This window comes from Somniosus microcephalus, chromosome 12 (genome assembly GCF_052327205.1).
Source record: "Somniosus microcephalus isolate GS21.2 chromosome 12, FLI_Smic_1.0, whole genome shotgun sequence".
Taxonomy (NCBI): domain Eukaryota; kingdom Metazoa; phylum Chordata; class Chondrichthyes; order Squaliformes; family Somniosidae; genus Somniosus; species Somniosus microcephalus.
The window spans coordinates 205978693-206005345 of NC_140998.1; positions in this window are offsets into that span (position 1 = coordinate 205978693).

The window sequence follows — 26653 nt, forward strand, 5'->3', positions numbered from 1 at the left end:
CAACCCATTAACTTGAGCCGTAACTATAGCTTTGTTTAGGCCATGAGCAAATGCAGCAGAAATTGATGCAATAAACGCCCTATCTAAAGGCTGAATAGTCACAGAAGAGGTAGTGGAGGAAGACCCTCCCACACCAGGAGAAGGGAAGGTAATTGAACCTGATGATTTGCACACACGTGCATAATGACCTCTCTTGCCGCATTTACTACACACAGCCTCCCGAGCAGGGCACTTCAGACGAGGGTGCCAGATATTCCCACAAAAATAACACTTCTGAATCCTAGAGGCAACGGCCGCCGAAGTAGAAACCGTTTCAAAATCTAGTAAACCACTCCCATTAAGTCCACATAATTCCTTTTCATCCGAAACTGCCGAAACCATAGTCGCAGGCCGATTAAAAAGAGCATAAGAATCCGAACTTCTCTGAGCCATATCCAATGTAGAAGCTTGCTCAAAAGCACTTTTAAGATCCAGAGTCTTATTTTCTAACAACCACTGACGAATTGATCTAGACAGTAATCCATTAATAAAAGCATCCCGTACCGATTCGTCCTTATATTCTTCAGCCGTCACAGCCTTATAATTACAGTCAACACTAAGGCACCGAAGTGCTTGTAAATAAGTATCCAAAGATTCTCCCACCTGCTGCCTACGGGCAGATAGAAGATGACGTGCAAATACCTCATTCTTTGGTTTAACAAAAATCTTTTCCAATGTAGAAGTAGCCTCTTCATAAGTTTTACAGTGCAAAATATATTTATATACATCCGGGTCAATGTAGTTGATCAGCATATTCAGCTTATTTAGAGTCTCTTGATCCAACACGCCCAAAAAGTTTTTAAATGTACAATACCAATGTTTCCATTTATCATCCACTCCAGCAGAATTGGGGTCAGCCTTGAATCGTTTTGGTTGAAGATATCGCTCCATTCTAACAGAAAGTTAATAAATTGAAATAAAGAATAGATTTGCCTTCCAAAGTTAGGCTTTATTAACTTTAAAATCGGCAGCATATCTTTCTACATCCAGTCCCAACTAAAGCTAGAAAAGGACTGAATTTAAGGTAGCCACAACACATCATGTCATCATCAACTACCAATGAGATTACAACACATATCCCAAGGCAGTTAACAAACAACGAATCATAATACTTTTACTAATCAAGGAATAATCACCACAGTCTCTCACTCTCGTCTCTCACTCTCGTCCCTCACTCCCGTCCCTCACTCCCTGTGTCTCACACTCGACCCTCACACTCGACCCTCACACTCGACCCTCACACTCGACCCTCACACTCGACCCTCACTCCCGTCTCACTCCCGTCTCTCACTCCCGTCTCTCACTCCCGTCCCTCACTCTCGTCTCTCACTCTCGTCTCTCACTCTCGTCTCTCACTCTCGTCTCTCACTCTCGTCTCTCACTCTCGTCTCTCACTCCCGTCTCTCACTCCCGTCCTCACTCCCGTCTCTCACTCCCGTCTCTCACTCTCGCCTCTCACTTTTGTCTCTCACTCCCGTCTCTCAGGCCCGTCTCTCACTCTCGTCTCTCACACCCGTCTCTCACTCTCGTCTCTCACTCTCGTCTCTCACTCTCGTCTCTCACTCTCGACCCTGACTCTCGTCTCTCACTCCCGTCCCTGACACTCCTCTCTCACTCTCGTCTCTCACTCCCGTCTCTAACTACCGTCTCTCACTCTCGTCTCTCACTCTCGTCTCGCACTCTCGTATTTCACTCCCGTCTCCCACTCTCGTCTCTCACTCTCGTCTCTCACTCTCGTCTCTCACTCTCATCTCTCACTCTCGTCTCTCACTCTCGTCTCTCACTCCCGTCTCTCACTCTCGTCTCTCACTCTCGTCTCTCACTCTCGTCTCTCACTCTCGACCCTGACTCTCGTCTCTCACTCCCGTCTCTAACTACCGTCTCTCACTCTCGTCTCTCACTCTCGTCTCGCTCTCTCGTATGTCACTCCCGTCTCCCACTCTCGTCTCTCACTCCCGTCTCTCACTCTCGTCTCTCACTCTCGTCTCTCACTCTCGTCTTTCACTCTCGTCTCTCACTCTCGTCTCTCACTCCCGTCTCTCACTCTCGTCTCTCACTCTCGTCTCTCACTCTCGTCTCTCACTCCCGTCTCTCACTCCCGTCTCTCACTCTCGTCTCTCACTCTCGTCTCTCACTCCCGTCTCTCACTCTCGTCACTCACTCCCGTCTCTCACTCCCGTCTCTCACTCTCGTCTCTCACTCTCGTCTCTCAATCTCGTCTCTCACTCCCGTCTCTCACTCTCGTCTCTCACTCCCGTCTCTCACTCTCGTCTCTCACTCCCTTCTCTCACTCTCGTCTCTCACTCCCATCTCTCACTCTCGTCTCTCACACCCGTCCCTCACTCCCGTCTCTCACTCCTGTCTCTCACTCCCGTCTCTCACTCCAGTCTCTCACTCACGTCTCTCACTCTCGTCTCTCACTCTCGTCTCTAACTTCCGTCTCTCACTCCCGTCTCTCACTCTCGACCCTCACTCTTGACCCTCACTCTCGACCCTCACTCTCGACCCTCACTCTCGTCTCTCACTCCCGTCTCTCAATCCCGTCTCTCACTCTCGTCTCTCACTCCAGTCTCTCACTCCCGTCTGTCACTCCCGTCTCTCACTCTCGTCTCTCACTCCCGTCTCTCACTCCCGTCTCTCATTCCCGTCTCTCACTCTTGTCTCTCACTCTCGTCTCTCACTCTCGTCTCACTCTCGTCTCTCACTCCCGTCCCTCAATCTCGCCTCTCACGCCCGTCTCTAACTCTCGACCCTCAATCTCGTCTCTCACTCTCGTCTCTCACTCTCGTCTCCCACTCTCGTCTCTCACTCCCGTCTCTCACTCTCGACCCTCACTCTCGCCTCTCACTCTCATCTCTCACTCTCGTCTCCCACTCTCGTCTCTCACTCTCGTCTCTCACTCTCGTCTCTCACTCCCGTCTCTCACTCCCGTCTCTCACTCCCGTCTCTCACTCTCGTCTCTCACTCTCGTCTCTCACACTCGTCTCTCACTCCCGTCTCTCACTCCCGTCTCTCACACTCGTCTCTCACTCCCGTCTCTCACTCTCGTCTCTCACTCTCGTCTCTCACTCCCGTCTCTCACTCCGGTCTCTCACTCTCGTCTCTCAATCGCGTCCCTCACTCTCGTCTCTCACTCCCGTCTCTCACTCTCCTCTCTCATTCCCGTCTCTCACTCTCGTCCCTCACTCCCGTCTCTCACTCTCGTCCCTCACTCTCCTCTCTCACTCCCGTCTCTCAATCTCGTCTCTCACTCCCGTCTCTCACTCTCGTCTCTCACTCCCGTCTCTCACTCTCGTCTCTCACTCTCGTCTCTCACTCTCGTCTCTCACTCTCGTCTCTCACTCCCGTCTCTCACTCTCGTCTCTCACTCTCGTCTCTCACTCTCGTCTCTCACTCTCGTTTCTCACTCCTGTCTCTCACTCTCGTCTCTCACACTCGTCCCTCACTCTCGTCTCTCACTCCCGTCTCTCACTCTCGTCTCTCACTCTCGTCTCTCACTCTCGTCTCTCACTCTCGTCTCTCACACTCGTCTCTCACTCCCGTCCCTCAATCTCGCCTCTCACGCCCGTCTCTCACTCTCGTCTCTCCCTCCCGTCTCTCACTCTCGACCCTCACTCTCGACCCTCACTCCAGTCTCTCACTACCGTCTCTCACTCCCGTCTCTCACTCCCGTCTCTCACTCTCGTCTCTCACTCTCGTCTCTCACTCTCGTCTCTCACTCCCGTCCCTCAATCTCGCCTCTCACGCCCGTCTCTCACTCTCGTCTCTCCCTCCCGTCTCTCACTCTCGCCTCTCACTCTCGACCCTCACTCTCGTCTCCCACTCTCGTCTCTCACTCTCGTCTCTCACTCTCGTCTCTCACTCTCGTCACTCACTCTCGTCTCTCACTCTCGTCTCTCACTCCCGTCTTTCACTGCCGTCCCTCACTCCCGTCCCTCACTCGCGTCTCTCACTCTCGTTTCTCACTCCCGTCTCTCACTCCCGTCTCTCACTCCCGTCTCTCACTCTCGTTTCTCACTCCCGTCTCTCACTCCCGTCTCTCACTCCCGTCTCTCACTCCCGTCCCTCAATCTCGTCTCTCAATTTCGTCTCTCACTCCCGTCTCTCACTCTCGTCCCTCACTCGCGTCCCTCACTCTCGTCTCTCACTCTCGTCTCTCCCTCCCGTCTCTCACTCTCGTCTCTCACTCTCGTCTCTCCCTCCCGTCTCTCACTCTCGTCTCGCACTCTCGTCTCTCACTCTCGTCTCTCACTCCCGTCTCTCACTCCGGTCTCTCACTCTCGTCTCTCAATCGCGTCCCTCACTCTCGTCTCTCACTCCCGTCTCTCACTCCCGTCTCTCATTCCCGTCTCTCAATCCCGTCCCTCACTCTCGTCTCTCACTCCCGTCTCTCACTCCCGTCTCTCATTCCCGTCTCTCAATCCCGTCCCTCACTCTCGTCTCTCACTTTCGTCTCTCACTCCCGTCCCTCACTCCCGTCCCTCACTCGCGTCTCTCACTCTCGTTTCTCACTCCCGTCTCTCACTCCCGTCTCTCACTCCCGTCTCTCACTCTCGTTTCTCACTCCCGTCTCTCACTCCCGTCTCTCACTCCCGTCTCTCACTCCCGTCCCTCACTCTCGTCTCTCACTCTCGTCCCTCGCTCCCGTCTCTCGCTCCCGTCTCTCACTCCCGTCTCTCACTCTCGTCTCTCACTCTCGTCTCTCACTCCCGTCTCTCACTCTCGTCTCTCACTCTCGTCTCTCACTCCCGTCTCTCACTCTCGTCTCTCACTCCCGTCTCTCACTCCCGTCTCTCACTCCCGTCTCTCACTCCCGGCTCTCACTCCCGTCTCTCACTCCCGTCCCTCACTCCCGTCTCTCACTCCCGTCCCTCACTCTCGTCTCTCACTCTCGTCTCTCACTCTCGTCTCTCACTCCCGTCCCTCAATCTCGCCTCTCACGCCCGTCTCTCACTCTCGTCTCTCCCTCCCGTCTCTCACTCTCGACCCTCACTCTCGACCCTCACTCCAGTCTCTCACTACCATCTCTCACTCCCGTCTCTCACTCCCGTCTCTCACTCTCGTCTCTCACTCTCGTCTCTCACTCTCGTCTCTCACTCCCGTCCCTCAATCTCGCCTCTCACGCCCTTCTCTCACTCTCGTCTCTCCCTCCCGTCTCTCACTCTCGCCTCTCACTCTCGACCCTCACTCTCGTCTCCCACTCTCGTCTCTCACTCTCGTCTCTCACTCTCGTCTCTCACTCTCGTCACTCACTCTCGTCTCTCACTCTCGTCTCTCACTCTCGCCTCTCACTCTCGACCCTCACTCTCCTCTCCCACTCTCGTCTCTCACTCTCGTCTCTCACTCTCGTCACTCACTCTCGTCTCTCACTCTCGTCTCTCACTCCCGTCTTTCACTGCCGTCTCTCACTCTCGTCTCTCACTCCCGTCTCTCACTCCCGTCTCTCACTCCCGTCCCTCAATCTCGTCTCTCACTTTCGTCCCTCACTCCCGTCTCTCACTCTCGTTTCTCACTCCCGTCTCTCACTCCCGTCTCTCACTCCCGTCCCTCAATCTCGTCTCTCACTTTCGTCTCTCACACCCGTCTCTCACTCTCGTCCCTCACTCGCGTCCCTCACTCTCGTCTCTCACTCTCGTCTCTCCCTCCCGTCTCTCACTCTCGTCTCTCACTCTCGTCTCTCCCTCCCGTCTCTCAATCTCGTCTCGCACTCTCGTCCCTCACTCCCGTCCCTCACTCTCGTCTCTCACTCTCGTCCCTCACTCGCGTCCCTCACTCTCGTCTCTCACTCTCGTCTCTCCCTCCCATCTCTCACTCTCGTCTCTCACTCTCGTCTCTCCCTCCCGTCTCTCACTCTCGTCTCGCACTCTCGTCCCTCACTCCCGTCTCTCCCTCCCGTCTCTCACTCTCGTCTCTCACTCTCGTCTCTCCCTCCCGTCTCTCACTCTCGTCTCTCAATCTCGTCTCTCACTCTCGTCTCTCACTCTCGTCTCTCACTCTCGTCCCTCACTCCCGTCCCTCACTCTCGTCTCTCACTCCCGTCTCTCACTCCCGTCTCTCACTCCCGTCTCTCTCTCCCGTCTCTCACTCCCGTCTCTCACTCTCGTCTCTCACTCCCGTCTCTCACTCCCGTCTCTCACACCCGTCTCTCTCTCCCGTCCCTCACTCTCGGCTCTCACTCCCGTCTCTCACTCTCGTCTCTCACTCCCGTCCCTCACTCCCGTCTCTCTCTCCCGTCCCTCACTCTCGTCTCTCACTCCCGTCTCTCACTCCCGTCTCTCACACTCGTCTCTCACTCCCGTCTCTCACTCCCGTCTCTCACTCCCGTCTCTCACTCTCGTCTCTCACTCTCGTCTCTCACTCCCGTCTCTCACTCACGTCTCTCATTCTCGTCTCTCACTCTCGTCTCTCACTCTCGTCTCTCACTCTCGTCTCTCACTCCCGTCTCTCACTCTCGTCTCTCACTCCCGTCTCTCACTCCCGTCTCTCACTCTCTTCTCTCACTCTCGTCTCTCCCTCCCGTCTCTCACTCCCGTCTCTCACTCTCGTCTCTCACTCTCGTCTCTCACTCTCGTCTCTCACTCCCATCTCTCACTCTCGTCTCTCACTCCCGTCTCTCAATCTCGTCTCTCACTCCCGTCTCTCACTCCCGTCTCTCACTCCCGTCTCTCACTCTCGTCCCTCACTCCCGTCCCTCACTCTCATCCCTCACTCTCGTCTCTCACTCCCGTCTCTCACTCCCGTCCCTCACTCCCGTCTCCCACTCTCGTCTCTCACTCTCGTCTCTCACTCCCGTCTCTCACCCCCATCTCTCACACTCATCTCTCACTCCCGTCTCTCACTCTCGTCTCTCACTCCCGTCTCTCACTCTCGTCTCTCACTCCCGTCCCTCACACCCGTCCCTCACTCGCGTCTCTCACTCTCGTCTCTCACTCTTGTCTCTCACTCCCGTCTCTCACTCTCGTCTCTCACTCTCGTCTCTCCCTCCCGTCTCTCACTCTCGTCTCTCTCTCCCGTCTCTCACTGCCGTCTCTCACTCCCGTCTCTCACTCTCGTCTCTCACTCCCGTCTCTCACTCCCGTCTCTCACTCTCGTCTCTCACTCTCGTCTCTCACTCTCGTCTCTCACTCCCGTCTCTCACTCTCGTCTCTCACTCCCGTCTCTCAATCTCGTCTCTCACTCCCGTCTCTCACTCCCGTCTCTCACTCCCGTCTCTCACTCTCGTCCCTCACTCCCGTCCCTCACTCTCGTCCCTCACTCTCGTCTCTCACTCCCGTCTCTCACTCCCGTCCCTCACTCCCGTCTCCCACTCTCGTCTCTCACTCTCGTCTCTCACTCCCGTCTCTCACCCCCATCTCTCACACTCATCTCTCACTCCCGTCTCTCACTCTCGTCTCTCACTCCCGTCTCTCACTCTCGTCTCTCACTCCCGTCCCTCACACCCGTCCCTCACTCGCGTCTCTCACTCTCGTCTCTCACTCTTGTCTCTCACTCCCGTCTCTCACTCTCGTCTCTCACTCTCGTCTCTCCCTCCCGTCTCTCACTCTCGTCTCTCTCTCCCGTCTCTCACTGCCGTCTCTCACTCCCGTCTCTCACTCTCGTCTCTCACTCCCGTCTCTCACTCCCGTCTCTCACTCTCGTCTCTCACTCCCGTCTCCCACTCCCGTCTCTCACTCTCGTCTCTCACTCTCGTCTCTCACTCCCGTCTCTCACTCTCGTTTCTCACTCCCGTCTCTCACTCCCGTCTCTCACTCCCGTGTCTCACTCCCGTCTCTCACTCCCGTCTCTCACTCCCGTCTCTCACTCCCGTCCCTCACTCCCGTCTCTCACTCCCGTCTCTCACTCTCGTCCCTCACTCTCGTCTCTCACTCTCGTCTCTCACTCCCGTCCCTCAATCTCGCCTCTCACGCCCGTCTCTCACTCTCGTCTCTCCCTCCCGTCTCTCACTCTCGACCCTCACTCTCGACCCTCACTCCAGTCTCTCACTACCATCTCTCACTCTCGTCTCTCACTCTCGTCTCTCACTCCAGTCACTCACTCACGACCATCACTCTCGACCCTCACTCCAGTCTCTCACTACCATCTCTCACTCCCGTCTCTCACTCCCGTCTCTCACTCTCGTCTCTCACTCTCGTCTCTCACTCTCGTCTCTCACTCCCGTCCCTCAATCTCGCCTCTCACGCCCGTCTCTCACTCTCGTCTCTCCCTCCCGTCTCTCACTCTCGCCTCTCACTCTCGACCCTCACTCTCGTCTCCCACTCTCGTCTCTCACTCTCGTCTCTCACTCTCGTCTCTCACTCTCGTCACTCACTCTTGTCTCTCACTCTCGTCTCTCACTCCCGTCTTTCACTGCCGTCCCTCACTCACGTCCCTCACTCGCGTCTCTCACTCTTGTTTCTCACTCCCGTCTCTCACTCCCGTCTCTCACTCCCGTCTCTCACTCCCGTCCCTCAATCTCGTCTCTCACTTTCGTCTCTCACTCCCGTCTCTCACTCTCGTCCCTCACACGCGTCCCTCACTCTCGTCTCTCACTCTCGTCTCTCCCTCCCGTCTCTCACTCTCGTCTCTCACTCTCGTCTCTCCCTCCCGTCTCTCACTCTCGTCTCGCACTCTCGTCTCTCACTCTCGTCTCTCACTCTCGTCCCTCACTCCCGTCCCTCACTCTCGTCTCTCACTCCCGTCTCTCACTCCCGTCTCTCACTCCCGTCTCTCTCTCCTGTCTCTCACTCCCGTCTCTCACTCTCGTCTCTCACTCCCGTCTCTCACTCCCGTCTCTCACTCCCGTCTCTCTCTCCCGTCCCTCACTCTCGTCTCTCACTCCCGTCTCTCACTCTCGTCTCTCACTCCCGTCCCTCACTCCCGTCTCTCTCTCCCGTCCCTCGCTCTCGTCTCTCACTCCCGTCTCTCACTCCCGTCTCTCACTCTCGTCTCTCACTCTCGTCTCTCACTCTCGTCTCTCACTCCCGTCTCTCACTCCCGTCTCTCTCTCCCGTCTCTCACTTCCGTCTCTCGCTCCCGTCTCTCGCTCCCGTCTCTCGCTCCCGTCTCTCACTCTCGACCCTCACTCTCGACCCTCACTCCCGTCTCTCACTCCCGTCTCTCACTCTCGTCTCTCACTCTCGTCTCTCACTCCCGTCTCTCACTCCCGTCTCTCACTCCCGTCTCTCACTCCCATCTCTCACTCCCATCTCTCACTCCCGTCTCTCACTCTCGTCTCTCACTCTCGTCTCTCACTCTCGTCTCTCACTCCCGCCCCTCGCTCTCGTCTCTCACTCCCGTCTCTCACTCCCGTCTCTCACTCTCGTCTCTCACTCTCGTCTCTCACTCTCGTCTCTCACTCCCGTCTCTCACTCCCGTCTCTCTCTCCCGTCTCTCACTTCCGTCTCTCGCTCCCGTCTCTCGCTCCCGTCTCTCGCTCCCGTCTCTCACTCTCGACCCTCACTCTCGACCCTCACTCCCGTCTCTCACTCCCGTCTCTCACTCTCGTCTCTCACTCTCGTCTCTCACTCCCGTCTCTCACTCCCGTCTCTCACTCCCGTCTCTCACTCCCATCTCTCACTCCCATCTCTCACTCCCGTCTCTCACTCTCGTCTCTCACTCTCGTCACTCACTCTCGTCTCTCACTCTCGTCTCTCACTCTCGCCTCTCACTCTCGACCCTCACTCTCCTCTCCCACTCTCGTCTCTCACTCTCGTCTCTCACTCTCGTCACTCACTCTCGTCTCTCACTCTCGTCTCTCACTCCCGTCTTTCACTGCCGTCTCTCACTCTCGTCTCTCACTCCCGTCTCTCACTCCCGTCTCTCACTCCCGTCCCTCAATCTCGTCTCTCACTTTCGTCCCTCACTCCCGTCTCTCACTCTCGTTTCTCACTCCCGTCTCTCACTCCCGTCTCTCACTCCCGTCCCTCAATCTCGTCTCTCACTTTCGTCTCTCACACCCGTCTCTCACTCTCGTCCCTCACTCGCGTCCCTCACTCTCGTCTCTCACTCTCGTCTCTCCCTCCCGTCTCTCACTCTCGTCTCTCACTCTCGTCTCTCCCTCCCGTCTCTCAATCTCGTCTCGCACTCTCGTCCCTCACTCCCGTCCCTCACTCTCGTCTCTCACTCTCGTCCCTCACTCGCGTCCCTCACTCTCGTCTCTCACTCTCGTCTCTCCCTCCCATCTCTCACTCTCGTCTCTCACTCTCGTCTCTCCCTCCCGTCTCTCACTCTCGTCTCGCACTCTCGTCCCTCACTCCCGTCTCTCCCTCCCGTCTCTCACTCTCGTCTCTCACTCTCGTCTCTCCCTCCCGTCTCTCACTCTCGTCTCTCAATCTCGTCTCTCACTCTCGTCTCTCACTCTCGTCTCTCACTCTCGTCCCTCACTCCCGTCCCTCACTCTCGTCTCTCACTCCCGTCTCTCACTCCCGTCTCTCACTCCCGTCTCTCTCTCCCGTCTCTCACTCCCGTCTCTCACTCTCGTCTCTCACTCCCGTCTCTCACTCCCGTCTCTCACACCCGTCTCTCTCTCCCGTCCCTCACTCTCGGCTCTCACTCCCGTCTCTCACTCTCGTCTCTCACTCCCGTCCCTCACTCCCGTCTCTCTCTCCCGTCCCTCACTCTCGTCTCTCACTCCCGTCTCTCACTCCCGTCTCTCACACTCGTCTCTCACTCCCGTCTCTCACTCCCGTCTCTCACTCCCGTCTCTCACTCTCGTCTCTCACTCTCGTCTCTCACTCCCGTCTCTCACTCACGTCTCTCATTCTCGTCTCTCACTCTCGTCTCTCACTCTCGTCTCTCACTCTCGTCTCTCACTCCCGTCTCTCACTCTCGTCTCTCACTCCCGTCTCTCACTCCCGTCTCTCACTCTCTTCTCTCACTCTCGTCTCTCCCTCCCGTCTCTCACTCCCGTCTCTCACTCTCGTCTCTCACTCTCGTCTCTCACTCTCGTCTCTCACTCCCATCTCTCACTCTCGTCTCTCACTCCCGTCTCTCAATCTCGTCTCTCACTCCCGTCTCTCACTCCCGTCTCTCACTCCCGTCTCTCACTCTCGTCCCTCACTCCCGTCCCTCACTCTCATCCCTCACTCTCGTCTCTCACTCCCGTCTCTCACTCCCGTCCCTCACTCCCGTCTCCCACTCTCGTCTCTCACTCTCGTCTCTCACTCCCGTCTCTCACCCCCATCTCTCACACTCATCTCTCACTCCCGTCTCTCACTCTCGTCTCTCACTCCCGTCTCTCACTCTCGTCTCTCACTCCCGTCCCTCACACCCGTCCCTCACTCGCGTCTCTCACTCTCGTCTCTCACTCTTGTCTCTCACTCCCGTCTCTCACTCTCGTCTCTCACTCTCGTCTCTCCCTCCCGTCTCTCACTCTCGTCTCTCTCTCCCGTCTCTCACTGCCGTCTCTCACTCCCGTCTCTCACTCTCGTCTCTCACTCCCGTCTCTCACTCCCGTCTCTCACTCTCGTCTCTCACTCTCGTCTCTCACTCTCGTCTCTCACTCCCGTCTCTCACTCTCGTCTCTCACTCCCGTCTCTCAATCTCGTCTCTCACTCCCGTCTCTCACTCCCGTCTCTCACTCCCGTCTCTCACTCTCGTCCCTCACTCCCGTCCCTCACTCTCGTCCCTCACTCTCGTCTCTCACTCCCGTCTCTCACTCCCGTCCCTCACTCCCGTCTCCCACTCTCGTCTCTCACTCTCGTCTCTCACTCCCGTCTCTCACCCCCATCTCTCACACTCATCTCTCACTCCCGTCTCTCACTCTCGTCTCTCACTCCCGTCTCTCACTCTCGTCTCTCACTCCCGTCCCTCACACCCGTCCCTCACTCGCGTCTCTCACTCTCGTCTCTCACTCTTGTCTCTCACTCCCGTCTCTCACTCTCGTCTCTCACTCTCGTCTCTCCCTCCCGTCTCTCACTCTCGTCTCTCTCTCCCGTCTCTCACTGCCGTCTCTCACTCCCGTCTCTCACTCTCGTCTCTCACTCCCGTCTCTCACTCCCGTCTCTCACTCTCGTCTCTCACTCCCGTCTCCCACTCCCGTCTCTCACTCTCGTCTCTCACTCTCGTCTCTCACTCCCGTCTCTCACTCTCGTTTCTCACTCCCGTCTCTCACTCCCGTCTCTCACTCCCGTGTCTCACTCCCGTCTCTCACTCCCGTCTCTCACTCCCGTCTCTCACTCCCGTCCCTCACTCCCGTCTCTCACTCCCGTCTCTCACTCTCGTCCCTCACTCTCGTCTCTCACTCTCGTCTCTCACTCCCGTCCCTCAATCTCGCCTCTCACGCCCGTCTCTCACTCTCGTCTCTCCCTCCCGTCTCTCACTCTCGACCCTCACTCTCGACCCTCACTCCAGTCTCTCACTACCATCTCTCACTCTCGTGTCTCACTCTCGTCTCTCACTCCAGTCACTCACTCACGACCATCACTCTCGACCCTCACTCCAGTCTCTCACTACCATCTCTCACTCCCGTCTCTCACTCCCGTCTCTCACTCTCGTCTCTCACTCTCGTCTCTCACTCTCGTCTCTCACTCCCGTCCCTCAATCTCGCCTCTCACGCCCGTCTCTCACTCTCGTCTCTCCCTCCCGTCTCTCACTCTCGCCTCTCACTCTCGACCCTCACTCTCGTCTCCCACTCTCGTCTCTCACTCTCGTCTCTCACTCTCGTCTCTCACTCTCGTCACTCACTCTTGTCTCTCACTCTCGTCTCTCACTCCCGTCTTTCACTGCCGTCCCTCACTCACGTCCCTCACTCGCGTCTCTCACTCTTGTTTCTCACTCCCGTCTCTCACTCCCGTCTCTCACTCCCGTCTCTCACTCCCGTCCCTCAATCTCGTCTCTCACTTTCGTCTCTCACTCCCGTCTCTCACTCTCGTCCCTCACACGCGTCCCTCACTCTCGTCTCTCACTCTCGTCTCTCCCTCCCGTCTCTCACTCTCGTCTCTCACTCTCGTCTCTCCCTCCCGTCTCTCACTCTCGTCTCGCACTCTCGTCTCTCACTCTCGTCTCTCACTCTCGTCCCTCACTCCCGTCCCTCACTCTCGTCTCTCACTCCCGTCTCTCACTCCCGTCTCTCACTCCCGTCTCTCTCTCCTGTCTCTCACTCCCGTCTCTCACTCTCGTCTCTCACTCCCGTCTCTCACTCCCGTCTCTCACTCCCGTCTCTCTCTCCCGTCCCTCACTCTCGTCTCTCACTCCCGTCTCTCACTCTCGTCTCTCACTCCCGTCCCTCACTCCCGTCTCTCTCTCCCGTCCCTCGCTCTCGTCTCTCACTCCCGTCTCTCACTCCCGTCTCTCACTCTCGTCTCTCACTCTCGTCTCTCACTCTCGTCTCTCACTCCCGTCTCTCACTCCCGTCTCTCTCTCCCGTCTCTCACTTCCGTCTCTCGCTCCCGTCTCTCGCTCCCGTCTCTCGCTCCCGTCTCTCACTCTCGACCCTCACTCTCGACCCTCACTCCCGTCTCTCACTCCCGTCTCTCACTCTCGTCTCTCACTCTCGTCTCTCACTCCCGTCTCTCACTCCCGTCTCTCACTCCCGTCTCTCACTCCCATCTCTCACTCCCATCTCTCACTCCCGTCTCTCACTCTCGTCTCTCACTCTCGTCTCTCACTCTCGTCTCTCACTCCCGCCCCTCACGTCTCTCACTCCCGTCCCTCAATCCCGCCTCTCACGCCCATCTCTCACTCCCGTCTCTCCCTCCCGTCTCTAACTACCGTCTCTCACTCTCGACCCTCACTCACGTCTCTCGCTCTCGACTCTCACTCTCGTCTCCCACTCTCGTCTCTCACTCTCGTCTCTCACCCTCGTCTCTCACTCTCGTCTCTCACTCCCGTCTCTCACTATCGTCTCTCACTCTCGTCTCTCTCTCTCGTCTCTCACTCCCATCTCTCACTCTCGTCTCTCACTCTCGTCTCTCACTCTCGTCTCTCACTCTCGTCACTCACTCCCGTCTTTCACTCCCGTCTCTCACTCCCGTCTCTCACTCCCGTCTCTCACTCCCGTCTCCCACTCTTGTCTCTCACTCCCGTCTCTCACTCCCGTCTCTCACTCCCGTCTCTCACTCCCGTCTCTCACTCTCGTCTCTCACTCTCGTCTCTCACTCCCGTCTCTCACTCCCGTCTCTCACTCTCGTCTCTCACTCTCGTCTCTCACTCTCGTCTCTCAATCCCGTCCCTCACTCTCGTCTCTCACCTTCGTCTCTCACTCCCGTCTCTCACTCTCGTCTCTCACTCTCGTCTCTCACTCTCGTCTCTCCCTCCCGTCTCTCACTCTCGTCTCTCACTCTCGTCTCTCTCTCTCGTCTCTCACTCTCGGCCCTCACTCCCGTCTCTCACTCCTGTCTCTCACTTTCGTCTCTCTCTCTCGTCTCTCACTCCCGTCTCTCACTCCCATTTCTCACTCTCGTCTCTCTCACTCGTCTCTCACTCCTGTCCCTCACTCTCGTCTCTCACTCTCGTCTCTCTCTCTCGTCTCTCACTCTCGGCCCTCACTCCCGTCTCTCACTCCCGTCTCTCACTCCCGTCTCTCACTCTCTTCTCTCACTCTCGTCTCTCACTCTCGTCTCTCACTCCCGTCTCTCACTCCCGTCTCTCACTCTCGTCTCTCACTCCCGTCTCTCTCTCTCGTCTCTCACTCTCGTCTCTCACTCCCGTCTCTCACTCTCGTCTCTTACTCTCGTCTCTCACACCCGTCTCTCACTCTCGTCTCTCACTCTCGTCTCTCTCTCTCGTCTCTCGCTCTCGGCCCTCACTCCCGTCTCTCACTCCCGTCTCTCACTCCCGTCTCTCACTCTAGTCCCTCACTCTCGTCTCTAACTCCCGTCTGTCACTCCCGTCTCTCACTCTCGTCTCTCACTCCCGTCTCTCACTCCCGTCTCTCACACCCGTCTCTCACTCTCGTCTCTCACTCTCGTCTCTCTCTCTCGTCTCTCACTCTCGGCCCTCACTCCCGTCTCTCACTCCCGTCTCTCACTCCCGTCTCTCACTCTCTTCTCTCACTCTCGTCTCTCACTCTCATCTCTCACTCCCGTCTCTCACTCTCGTCCCTCACTCGCGTCTCTCACTCTCGTCCCTCTCTCTCGTCTCTCACTCTCGTCTCTCACACTCGTCTCTCACCCTCGTCTCTCACTCTCGTCTCTCACTCCCGTCTCTCACTCTCGACCCTCACTCTCGTCTCTCACTCTCGTCTCCCACTCTCGTCTCTCACTCCCGTCTCTTACTCCCGTCTCTCACTCCCGTCTCTCACTCCCATCTCTCACTCCCGTCTCTCACTCTCGTCTCTCACTCCCGTCTCTCACTCCCGTCTCTCACTCTCGTCTCTCACTCTTGTCTCTCACTCTCGTCTCTCAATCCCGTCCCTCACTCTCGTCTCTCACTTTCGTCTCTCACTCCCGTCTCTCAAACTCGTCTCTCACTCTCGTCTCTCACTCTCGTTTCTCCCTCCCGTCTCTCACTCTCGTCTCTCACTCTCGGCCCTCACTCCTGTCTCTCACTCCCGTCTCTCACTCTCGTCACTCTCTCTCGTCTCTCACTCCCGTCTCTCACTCCCGTCTCTCACTCTCGTCTCTCTCTCTCGCCTCTCACTCCTGTCCCTCACTCTCGTCTCTCACTCTCGTCTCTCACTCTCGTCTCTCACTCTCGTGTCTCCCTCCCGTCTCTCTCTCTCGTCTCTCACTCTTGGCCCTCACTCCCGTCTCTCACTCCCGTCTCTCACTCTCGTCTCTCATTCTCGTCTCTCACTCCCGTCTCTCACTCTCTTCTCTCACTCTCGTCTCTCTCTCTCGTCTCTCACTCTCGGCCCTCACTCCCGTCTCTCACTCCCGTCTCTCACTCCCGTCTCTCACTCTCGTCTCTCACTCTCGTCTCTCACTCCCGTCTGTCACTCCCGTCTCTCACTCTCGTCTCTCACTCCCGTCTCTCACTCCCCTCTCTCATTCCCGTCTCTCACTCTCGTCTCTCACTCCCGTCTCTCACTCCCGTCTCTCACTCCCGTCTCTCACTCTCGTCCTTCACTCGCGTCTCTCACTCTCGACCCTCACTCTCGTCTCTCACTCTCGTCTCTCACACTCGTCTCTCACCCTCATCTCTCACTCTCGTCTCTCACTCCCGTCTCCCACTCTCGACCCTCACTCTCGTCTCTCACTCCCGTCTCTCACTCTCGTCTCTCACTCTCGTCTCTCACTCTCGTCTCTCACTCTCGTCTCTCACTCTCGTCGCTCACTCCCGTCTCTCACTCTCGACCCTCACTCTAGTCTCTCAGTCTCGTCTCTCAATCTCGTCCCTCACTCTCATCTCTCACTCTCGTCTCTCACTCTCGTCTCTCACTCTCGTCTCCCACTCCCGTCTCTCACTCTCGTCTCTCACTCTCGTCTCTCACTCCCGTCCCTCACTCTCGTCTCTCACTCTCGTCTCTCACTCCCGTCTCTCACTCCCGTCTCTCACTCTCGTCTCTCACCCTCGTCTCTCACTCCACTCTCTCACTCTCGTTTCTCACGCCAGTCTCTCACTCCCGTCTCTCACTCTCGTCTCTCACTCTCGTCTCTCACTCTCGTCTCTCACTCCCGTCTGTCACTCCCGTCTCTCACTCCCGTCTCTCACTCTCGTCTCTCAATCTCGTCTCTCACTCCCGTCTCTCACTCTCGTCTCTCACTCTCGGCTCTCACTCGCTTCCCTCACTCTCGTCTCTCACTCGCGTCCCTCACTCTCGTCTCTCACTCTCGTCTCTCACTCCCGTCTCTCACTCCCGTCTCTCACTGTCGTCTCTCACTCCCGTCTCTCACTCCCGTCTCTCACTCCCGTCTCTCACTCTCGTCTCTCACTCTCGTCTCTCACTCCCGTCTCTCACTCCCGTCTCTCACTCCCGTCTCTCACTCTCGTCTCTCACTCTCGTCTCTCACTCTCGTCTCTCCCTCCCGTCTCTCACTCTCGTCTCTCACTCTCGTCTCTCTCTCCAGTCTCTCACTCTCGGCCCTCACTCCCGTCTCTCACTCCCGTCTCTCACTCTCGTCTCTCTCTCTCGTCTCTCACTCCCGTCTCTCACTCCCGTCTCTCACTCTCGTCTCTCTCTCTCGTCTCTCACTCCTGTCCCTCACTCTCGTCTCTCACTCTCGTCTCTCACTCTCGTCTCTCACTCTCGTGTCTCCCTCCCGTCTCTCTCTCTCGTCTCTCACTCTCGGCCCTCACTCCCGTCTCTCACTCCCTTCTCTCACTCCCGTCTCTCACTCTCTTCTCTCACTCTCATCTCTCACTCTCGTCTCTCACTCCCGTCTCTCACTCCCGTCTCTCACTCTCGTCTCTCACTCTCGTCTCTCACTCTCGTCTCTCACTCTCGTATCTCACTCCCGTCTCTCACTCTCGTCTCTCACTCTCGTCTCTCACTCCCGTCTCTCACTCCCGTCTCTCACTCTCGTCTCTCACTCCCGTCTCTCACTCCCGTCTCTCACTCCCGTCTCTCACTCTCGTCTCTCACTCCCGTCTCTCACTCCCGTCTCTCACTCTCGTCCTTCACTCGCGTCTCTCACTCTCGACCCTCACTCTCGTCTCTCACTCTCGTCTCTCACACTCGTCTCTCACCCTCATCTCTCACTCTCGTCTCTCACTCCCGTCTCCCACTCTCGACCCTCACTCTCGTCTCTCACTCCCGTCTCTCACTCTCGTCTCTCACTCTCGTCTCTCACTCTTGTCTCTCACTCTCGTCTCTCACTCTCGTCGCTCACTCCCGTCTCTCACTCTCGACCCTCACTCTAGTCTCTCAGTCTCGTCTCTCACTCTCGTCCCTCACTCTCATCTCTCACTCTCGTCTCTCACTCTCGTCTCTCACTCTCATCTCCCACTCCCGTCTCTCACTCTCGTCTCTCACTCTCGTCTCTCACTCCCGTCCCTCACTCTCGTCTCTCACTCTCGTCTCTCACTCCCGTCTCTCACTCCCGTCTCTCACTCTCGTCTCTCACTCTCGTCTCTCACTCCACTCTCTCACTCTCGTTTCTCACTCCAGTCTCTCACTCCCGTCTCTCACTCTCGTCTCTCACTCTCGTCTCTCACTCTCGTCTCTCACTCCCGTCTCTCACTCCCGTCTCTCACTCCCGTCTCTCACTCTCGTCTCTCACTCTCGTCTCTCACTCCCGTCTCTCACTCTCGTCTCTCACTCTCGGCTCTCACTCTCGTCTCTCACTCGCGTCCCTCACTCTCGTCTCTCACTCGCGTCCCTCACTCTCGTCTCTCACTCTCGTCTCTCACTCCCGTCTCTCACTCCCGTCTCTCACCTTCGTCTCTCACTCCCGTCTCTCACTCCCGTCTCTCACTCCCGTCTCTCACTCTCGTCTCTCACTCTCGTCTCTCACTCCTGTCTCTCACTCCCGTCTCTCACTCCCGTCTCTCACTCTCGTCTCTCACACTCGTCTCTCACTCTCGTCTCTCCCTCCCGTCTCTCACTCTCGTCTCTCACTCTCGTCTCTCTCTCCAGTCTCCTACTCTCGGCCCTCACTCCCGTCTCTCACTCCCGTCTCTCACTCTCGTCTCTCTCTCTCGTCTCTCACTCCCGTCTCTCACTCCCGTCTCTCACTCTCGTCTCTCTCTCTCGTCTCTCACTCCTGTCCCTCACTCTCGTCTCTGACTCTCGTCTCTCACTCTCGTATCTCACTCTCGTGTCTCCCTCCCGTCTCTCTCTCTCGTCTCTCACTCTCGGCCCTCACTCCCGTCTCTCACTCCCGTCTCTCACTCCCGTCTCTCACTCTCTTCTCTCACTCTCATCTCTCACTCTCGTCTCTCACTCCCGTCTCTCACTCCCGTCTCTCACTCTCGTCTCTCACTCTCGTCTCTCACTCTCGTCTCTCACTCTCGTATCTCACTCCCGTCTCTCTCTCTCGTCTCTCACTCTCGTCTCTCACTCCCGTCTCTCACTCTCGTCTCTCACTCTCATCTCTCACTCCCGTCTCTCACTCTCGTCTCTCAATCTCGTCTCTCTCTCTCGTCTCTCACTCTCGGCCCTCCCTCCCGTCTCTCACTCCCGTCTCTCACTCCCGTCTCTCACTCTCGTCTCTCACTCCCGTCTGTCACTCCCGTCTCTCACTCTCGTCTCTCACTCCCGTCTCTCACTCCCGTCTCTCACTCCCGTCTCTCACTCTCGTCTCTCACTCCCGTCTCTCACTCCCGTCTCTCACTCCCGTCTCTCACTCTCGTCCCTCACTCGCGTCTCTAACTCTCGTCCCTCACTCTCGTCTCTCACTCCCGTCTCTCACTCTCGTCTCTCACCCTCGTCTCTCACTCTCATCTCTCACTCCCGTCTCTCACTCTCGACCCTCACTCTCGTCTCTCACTCTCGTCTCTCACACTCGTCTCTCACTCCCGTCTCTCACTCCCGTCTCTCACTCTCGTCTCTCACTCTCGTCTCTCACTCTCGTCTCTCACTCTCGTCTCTCACTCTCGTCTCCCACTCTCGTCGCTCACTCCCGTCTCTCACTCTCGACCCTCACTCTCGTCTCTCAGTCACATCTCTCACTCTCGTCCCTCACTCTCGTCTCTCACTCTCGTCTCTCACTCTCGTCTCTCACTCTCGTCTCTCACTCCCGTCTCTCACTCTCGTCTCTCACTCTCGTCTCTCACTCCCGTCCCTCACTCTCGTCTCTCACTCTCGTCTCTCACTCCCGTCTCTCACTCCCGTCTCTCACTCTCGTCTCTCACTCTCGTCTCTCACTCCCGTCTCTCACTCTCGTCTCTCACTCTAGTCTCTCACTCCCGTCTCTCACTCTCGTCTCTCACTCCAGTCTCTCACTCTCGTCTCTCACAATCGTCTCTCACTCCAGTCTCTCACTCACGTCTCTCACTCCCGTCTCTCACTCCCGTCTCTAACTCTCGTCTCTCACTCCCGTCTCTCACTCCCGTCTCTCACTCCCGTCTCTCACTCTCGTCTCTCACTCTCGTCTCTCACACCCGTCTCTCACTCTCGTCTCTCACTCTCGTCTCTCACTCCCGGCTCTCACTCCCGTCTCTCACTCTCGTCTCTCACTCTCGGCTCTCACTCTCGTCTCTCACTCGCGTCCCTCACACTCGTCTCACACTCGCGTCCCTCACTCTCGTCTCTCACTCTCGTCTCTCACTCCCATCTCTCACTCCCGTCTCTCACTCTCGTCTCTCACTCTCGTCTCTCACTCCCGTCACTCACTCCCATCTCTCACTCTCGTCTCTCACTCTCGTCTCTCACTCCCGTCTCTCACTCCCGTCTCTCACTCCCGCCTCTCACTCTCGTCTCTCACTCTCGTCTCTCACTTTCGTCTCTCACTCTCGTCTCTCACTCTCATCTCTCACTCCCGTCCCTCATTCCCGTCTCTCACTCCCGTCTCTCACTCCCGTCTCTCACTCTCGTCTCTCACTCTCGTCTCTCACTCCCGTCTCTCACTCCCGTCTCTAACTCCCGTCTCTCACTCTCGTCTCTCACTCCCGTCTCTCACTCTCGTCTCTCACTCTCGGCTCTCACTCTCGTCTCTCACTCGCGTCCCTCACTCTCGTCTCTCACTCCCGTCTCTCACTCTCGTCTCTCACTCCCGTCTCTCACTCCCGTCTCTAACTCCCGTCTCTCACTCCCGGCTCTCACTCCCGTCTCTCACTCTCGTCTCTCACTCTCGGCTCTCACTCTCGTCTCTCACTCGCGTCCCTCACTCTCGTCTCTCACTCGCGTCCCTCACTCTCGTCTCTCACTCTCGTCTCTCACTCCCGTCTCTCACTCCCGTCTCTCACTCTCGTCTCTCACTCTCGTCTCTCACTCCCGTCACTCACTCCCGTCTCTCACTCTCGTCTCTCACTCTCGTCTCTCACTCCCGTCTCTCACTCCCGTCTCTCACTCCCGCCTCTCACTCTCGTCTCTCACTCTCGTCTCTCACTTTCGTCTCTCACTCTCATCTCTCACTCTCATCTCTCACTCCCGTCCCTCACTCCCGTCTCTCACTCCCGTCTCTCACTCTCGTCTCTCACTGTCGTCTCTCACTCCCGTCTCTCACTCCCGTCTCTAACTCCCGTCTCTCACTCTCGTCTCTCACTCCCGTCTCTCACTCCCGTCTCTCACTCTCGTCTCTCACACTCGTCTCTCACTCCCGTCTCTCACTCTCGTCTCTCACTCTCGTCTCTCACTCTCGTCTCTCACTCCCGTCTCTCACTCTCGTCTCTCACTCTCGTCTCTCACTCCCGTCCCTCACTCTCGTCTCTCACTCTCGTCTCTCACTCCCGTCTCTCACTTCCGTCTCTCACTCTCGTCTCTCACTCTCGTCTCTCACTCCCGTCTCTCACTCCAGTCTCTCACTCCCGTCTCTCACTCTCGTCTCTCACTCCAGTCTCTCACTCTCGGCTCTCACTCTCATCTCTCACTCGCGTCCCTCACTCTCGTCTCTCACTCGCGTCCCTCATTCTCGTCTCTCACTCTCGTCTCTCACTCCCGTCTCTCACTCCCGTCTCTCACTCTCGTCTCTCACTCTCGTCTCTCACTCCCGTCTCTCACTCTCGTCTCTCACTCTCGTCTCTCACTCTCGTCTCTCACTCTCGTCTCTCACTCTCGTCTCTCTCTCGTCTCTCACTCTCGTCTCTCACTCTCGTCACTCACACTCGACCCTCACTCTCGTCTCTCACTCTCGACCCTCACTCTCGTCTCTCACTATCGTCTCTCACTCTCGTCTCTCACTCTCGTCTCTCACTCTCGTCCCTCCTTCGTCTCTCACTCCCGTCTCTCACTGTCGTCTCTCACTCTCGACCCTCACTCTCGTCTCTCACTCTCGTCTCTCACTCCCGTCTCTCACTCCCGTCTCTCACTCCCGTCTCTCACTCTCGTCTCTCTCTCTCGTCTCTCACTCCCGTCTCTCACTCCCGTCTCTCACTCTCGTCTCTCTCTCTCGTCTCTCACTCCTGTCCCTCACTCTCGTCTCTCACTCTCGTCTCTCACTCTCGTGTCTCCCTCCCGTCTCTCTCTCTCGTCTCTCACTCTCGGCCCTCACTCCCGTCTCTCACTCCCGTCTCTCACTCCCGTCTCTCACCCTCTTCTCTCACTCTCGTCTCTCACTCTCGTCTCTCACTCCCGTCTCTCACTCCCGTCTCTCACTGTCGTCTCTCACTCTCGTCTCTCACTCCCGTCTCTCTCTCTCGTCTCTCACTCTCGTCTCTCACTCTCGTCTCTCACTCCCGTCTCTCACTCTCGTCTCTCACACTCGTCTCTCACTCCCGTCTCTCACTCTCGTCTCTCACTCTCATCTCTCACTCCCGTCTCTCACTCTCGTCTCTCACTCTCGTCTCTCTCTCTCGTCTCTCACTCTCGGCCCTCACTCCCGTCTCTCACTCCCCTCTCTCACTCCCGTCTCTCACTCTCGTCTCTCACTCACGTCTCTCACTCCCGTCTGTCACTCCCGTCTCTCACTCTCATCTCTCACTCCCGTCTCTCACTCCCGTCTCTCACTCCCGTCTCTCACTCTCGTCTCTCACTCCCGTCTCTCACTCCCGTCTCTCACTCCCGTCTCTCACTCTCGTCCCTCACTCGCGTCTCTCACTCTCGACCCTCACTCCCGTCTCTCACTCTCGTCTCTCACTCCCGTCTCTCACTCCCGTCTCTCACACTCCTCTCTCACTCTCGTCTCTCACTCCCGTCTCTCACTCTCGTCTCTCTCTCTCGTCTCTCACTCCCGTCTCTCACTCCCGTCTCTCACTCTCGTCTCTCTCTCTCGTCTCTCACTCCTGTCCCTCACTCTCGTCTCTCACTCTCGTCTCTCACTCTCGTGTCTCCCTCCCGTCTCTCTCTCTCGTCTCTCACTCTCGGCCCTCACTCCCGTCTCTCACTCCCATCTCTCACTCCCGTCTCTCACCCTCTTCTCTCACTCTCGTCTCTCACTCTCGTCTCTCACTCTCGTCTCTCATTCTCGTCTCTCACTCTCGTCGCTCACTCCCGTCTCTCACTCTCGTCTCTCACTCTCGGCTCTCACTCTCGTCTCTCACTCGCGTCCCTCACTCTCGTCTCTCACTCGCGTCCCTCACTCTCGTCTCTCACTCTCGTCTCTCACTCCCGTCTCTCACTCCCGTCTCTCACTCTCGTCTCTCACTCCCGTCTCTCACTCCCGTCTCTCACTCTCGTCTCTCACTCTCGTCTCTCACTCCCGTCTCTCACTCCCGTCTCTCACATCCGTCTCTCACTCTCGTCTCTCACTCTCGTCTCTCACTCTCGTCTCTCCCTCCCGTCTCTCACTCTCGTCTCTCACTCTCGTCTCTCTCTCTCGTCTCTCACTCTCGACCCTCACTCCCGTCTCTCACTCCCGTCTCTCACTCTCGTCTCTCTCTCTCGTCTCTCACTCCCGTCTCTCACTCCCGTCTCTCACTCTCGTCTCTCTCTCTCGTCTCTCACTCCTGTCCCTCACTCTCGTCTCTCACTCTCGTCTCTCACTCTCGTGTCTCCCTCCCGTCTCTCTCTCCCGTCTCTCACTCTCGGTCCTCACTCCCGTCTCTCACTCCCGTCTCTCACACCCGTCTCTCACCCTCTTCTCTCACTCTCGTCTCTCACTCTCGTCTCTCACTCTCGTCTCTCACTCTCGTCTCTCACTCTCGTCGCTCACTCCCGTCTCTCACTCTCGTCTCTCACTCTCGGCTCTCACTCTCGTCTCTCACTCGCGTCCCTCACTCTCGTCTCTCACTCGCTTCCCTCACTCTCGTCTCTCACTCTCGTCTCTCACTCCCGTCTCTCACTCCCGTCTCTCACTCTCGTCTCTCACTCTCGTCTCTCACTCCCGTCTCTCACTCCCGTCTCTCACTCTCGTCTCTCACTCCCGTCTCTCACTCCCGTCTCTCACTCCCGTCTCTCACTCTCGTCTCTCACTCTCGTCTCTCACTCTCGTCTCGCACTCTCGTCTCTCACTCTCGTCTCTCAATCCCGTCCCTCACTCCCGTCTCTCACTCCCGTCTCTCACACCCGTCTCTCACTCCCGTCTCTCACTCCCGCCTCTCACTCTCGTCTCTCACTCCCGTCTCTCACTCCCGTCTCTCACTCTCGTCTCTCACTCTCGTCTCTCACTCTCGTCTCTCCCTCCCGTCTCTCACTCTCGTCTCTTACTCTCGTCTCTCTCTCTCGTCTCTCACTCTCGACCCTCACTCCCGTCTCTCACTCCCGTCTCTCAGTCTCGTCTCTCTCTCTCGTCTCTCACTCCCGTCTCTCACTCCCGTCTCTCACTCTCGTCTCTCTCTCTCGTCTCTCACTCCTGTCCCTCACTCTCGTCTCTCACTCTCGTCTCTCACTCTCGTGTCTCCCTCCCGTCTCTCTCTCTCGTCTCTCACTCTCGGCCCTCACTCCCGTCTCTCACTCCCGTCTCTCACTCCCGTCTCTCACCCTCTTCTCTCACTCTCGTCTCTCACTCTCGTCTCTCACTCTCGTCTCTCACTCTCGTCTCTCACTCTCGTCGCTCACTCCCGTCTCTCACTCTCGTCTCTCACTCTCGGCTCTCACTCTCGTCTGTCACTCGCGTCCCTCACTCTCGTCTCTCACTCGCTTCCCTCACTCTCGTCTCTCACTCTCGTCTCTCACTCCCGTCTCTCACTCTCGTCTCTCACTCTCGTCTCTCACTCCCGTCTCTCACTCCCGTCTCTCACTCTCGTCTCTCACTCCCGTCTCTCACTCCCGTCTCTCACTCCCGTCTCTCACTCTCGTCTCTCACTCTCGTCTCTCACTCTCGTCTCTCACTCTCGTCTCTCACTCTCGTCTCTCACTCCCGTCCCTCACTCCCGTCACTCACTCCCGTCTCTCACTCTCGTCTCTCACTCTCGTCTCTCACTCCCGTCTCTCACTCCCGTCTCTCACACCCGTCTCTCACTCCCGTCTCTCACTCCCGCCTCTCACTCTCGTCTCTCACTCCCGTCTCTCACTCCCGTCTCTCACTCTCGTCTCTCACTCTCGTCTCTCACTCTCGTCTCTCCCTCCCGTCTCTCACTCTCGTCTCTTACTCTCGTCTCTCTCTCTCGTCTCTCACTCTCGACCCTCACTCCCGTCTCTCACTCTCGTCTCTCTCTCTCGTCTCTCACTCCTGTCCCTCACTCTCGTCTCTCACTCTCGTCTCTCACTCTCGTGTCTCCCTCCCGTCTCTCTCTCTCGTCTCTCACTCTCGGCCCTCACTCCCGTCTCTCACTCCCGTCTCTCACTCCCGTCTCTCACCCTCTTCTCTCACTCTCGTCTCTCACTCTCGTCTCTCACTCTCGTCTCTCACTCTCGTCTCTCACTCTCGTCGCTCACTCCCGTCTCTCACTCTCGTCTCTCACTCTCGGCTCTCACTCTCATCTCTCACTCGCGTCCCTCACTCTCGTCTCTCACTCGATTCCCTCACTCTCGTCTCTCACTCTCGTCTCTCACTCCCGTCTCTCACTCTCGTCTCTCACTCTCGTCTCTCACTCCCGTCTCTCACTCCCGTCTCTCACTCTCGTCTCTCACTCCCGTCTCTCACTCCCGTCTCTCACTCCCGTCTCTCACTCTCGTCTCTCACTCTCGTCTCTCACTCTCGTCTCTCACTCTCGTCTCTCACTCTCGTCTCTCACTCCCGTCCCTCACTCCCGTCACTCACTCCCGTCTCTCACTCTCGTCTCTCACTCTCGTCTCTCACTCCCGTCTCTCACTCCCGTCTCTCACTCCCGCCTCTCACTCTCGTCTCTCACTCTCGTCTCTCACTTTCGTCTCTCACTCTCCTCTCTCACTCTCCTCTCTCACTCCCGTCCCTCACTCCCGTCTCTCACTCCCGTCTCTCACTCTCGTCTCTCACTGTCGTCTCTCACTCCCGTCTCTCACTCCCGTCTCTAACTCCCGTCTCTCACTCTCGTCTCTCACTCCCGTCTCTCACTCCCGTCTCTCACTCTCGTCTCTCACACTCGTCTCTCACTCCCGTCTCTCACTCTCGTCTCTCACTCTCGTCTCTCACTCTCGTCTCTCACTCCCGTCTCTCACTCTCGTCTCTCACTCTCGTCTCTCACTCCCGTCCCTCACTCTCGTCTCTCACTCTCGTCTCTCACTCCCGTCTCTCACTCCCGTCTCTCACTCTCGTCTCTCACTCCCGTCTCTCACTCCCGTCTCTCACTCCAGTCTCTCACTCCCGTCTCTCACTCTCGTCTCTCACTCCAGTCTCTCACTCTCGGCTCTCACTCTCGTCTCTCACTCGCGTCCCTCACTCTCGTCTCTCACTCGCGTCCCTCATTCTCGTCTCTCACTCTCGTCTCTCACTCCCGTCTCTCACTCCCGTCTCTCACTCTCGTCTCTCACTCTCGTCTCTCACTCCCGTCTCTCACTCTCGTCTCTCACTCTCGTCTCTCACTCTCGTCTCTCACTCTCGTCTCTCACTCTCGTCTCTCTCTCGTCTCTCACTCTCGTCTCTCACTCTCGTCACTCACACTCGACCCTCACTCTCGTCTCTCACTCTCGACCCTCACTCTCGTCTCTCACTATCGTCTCTTACTCTCGTCTCTCACTCTCGTCTCTCACTCTCGTCTCTCACTCTCGTCCCTCCCTCGTCTCTCACTCCCGTCTCTCACTGTCGTCTCTCACTCTCGACCCTCACTCTCGTCTCTCACTCTCGTCTCTCACTCCCGTCTCTCACTCCCGTCTCTCACTCCCGTCTCTCACTCTCGTCTCTCTCTCTCGTCTCTCACT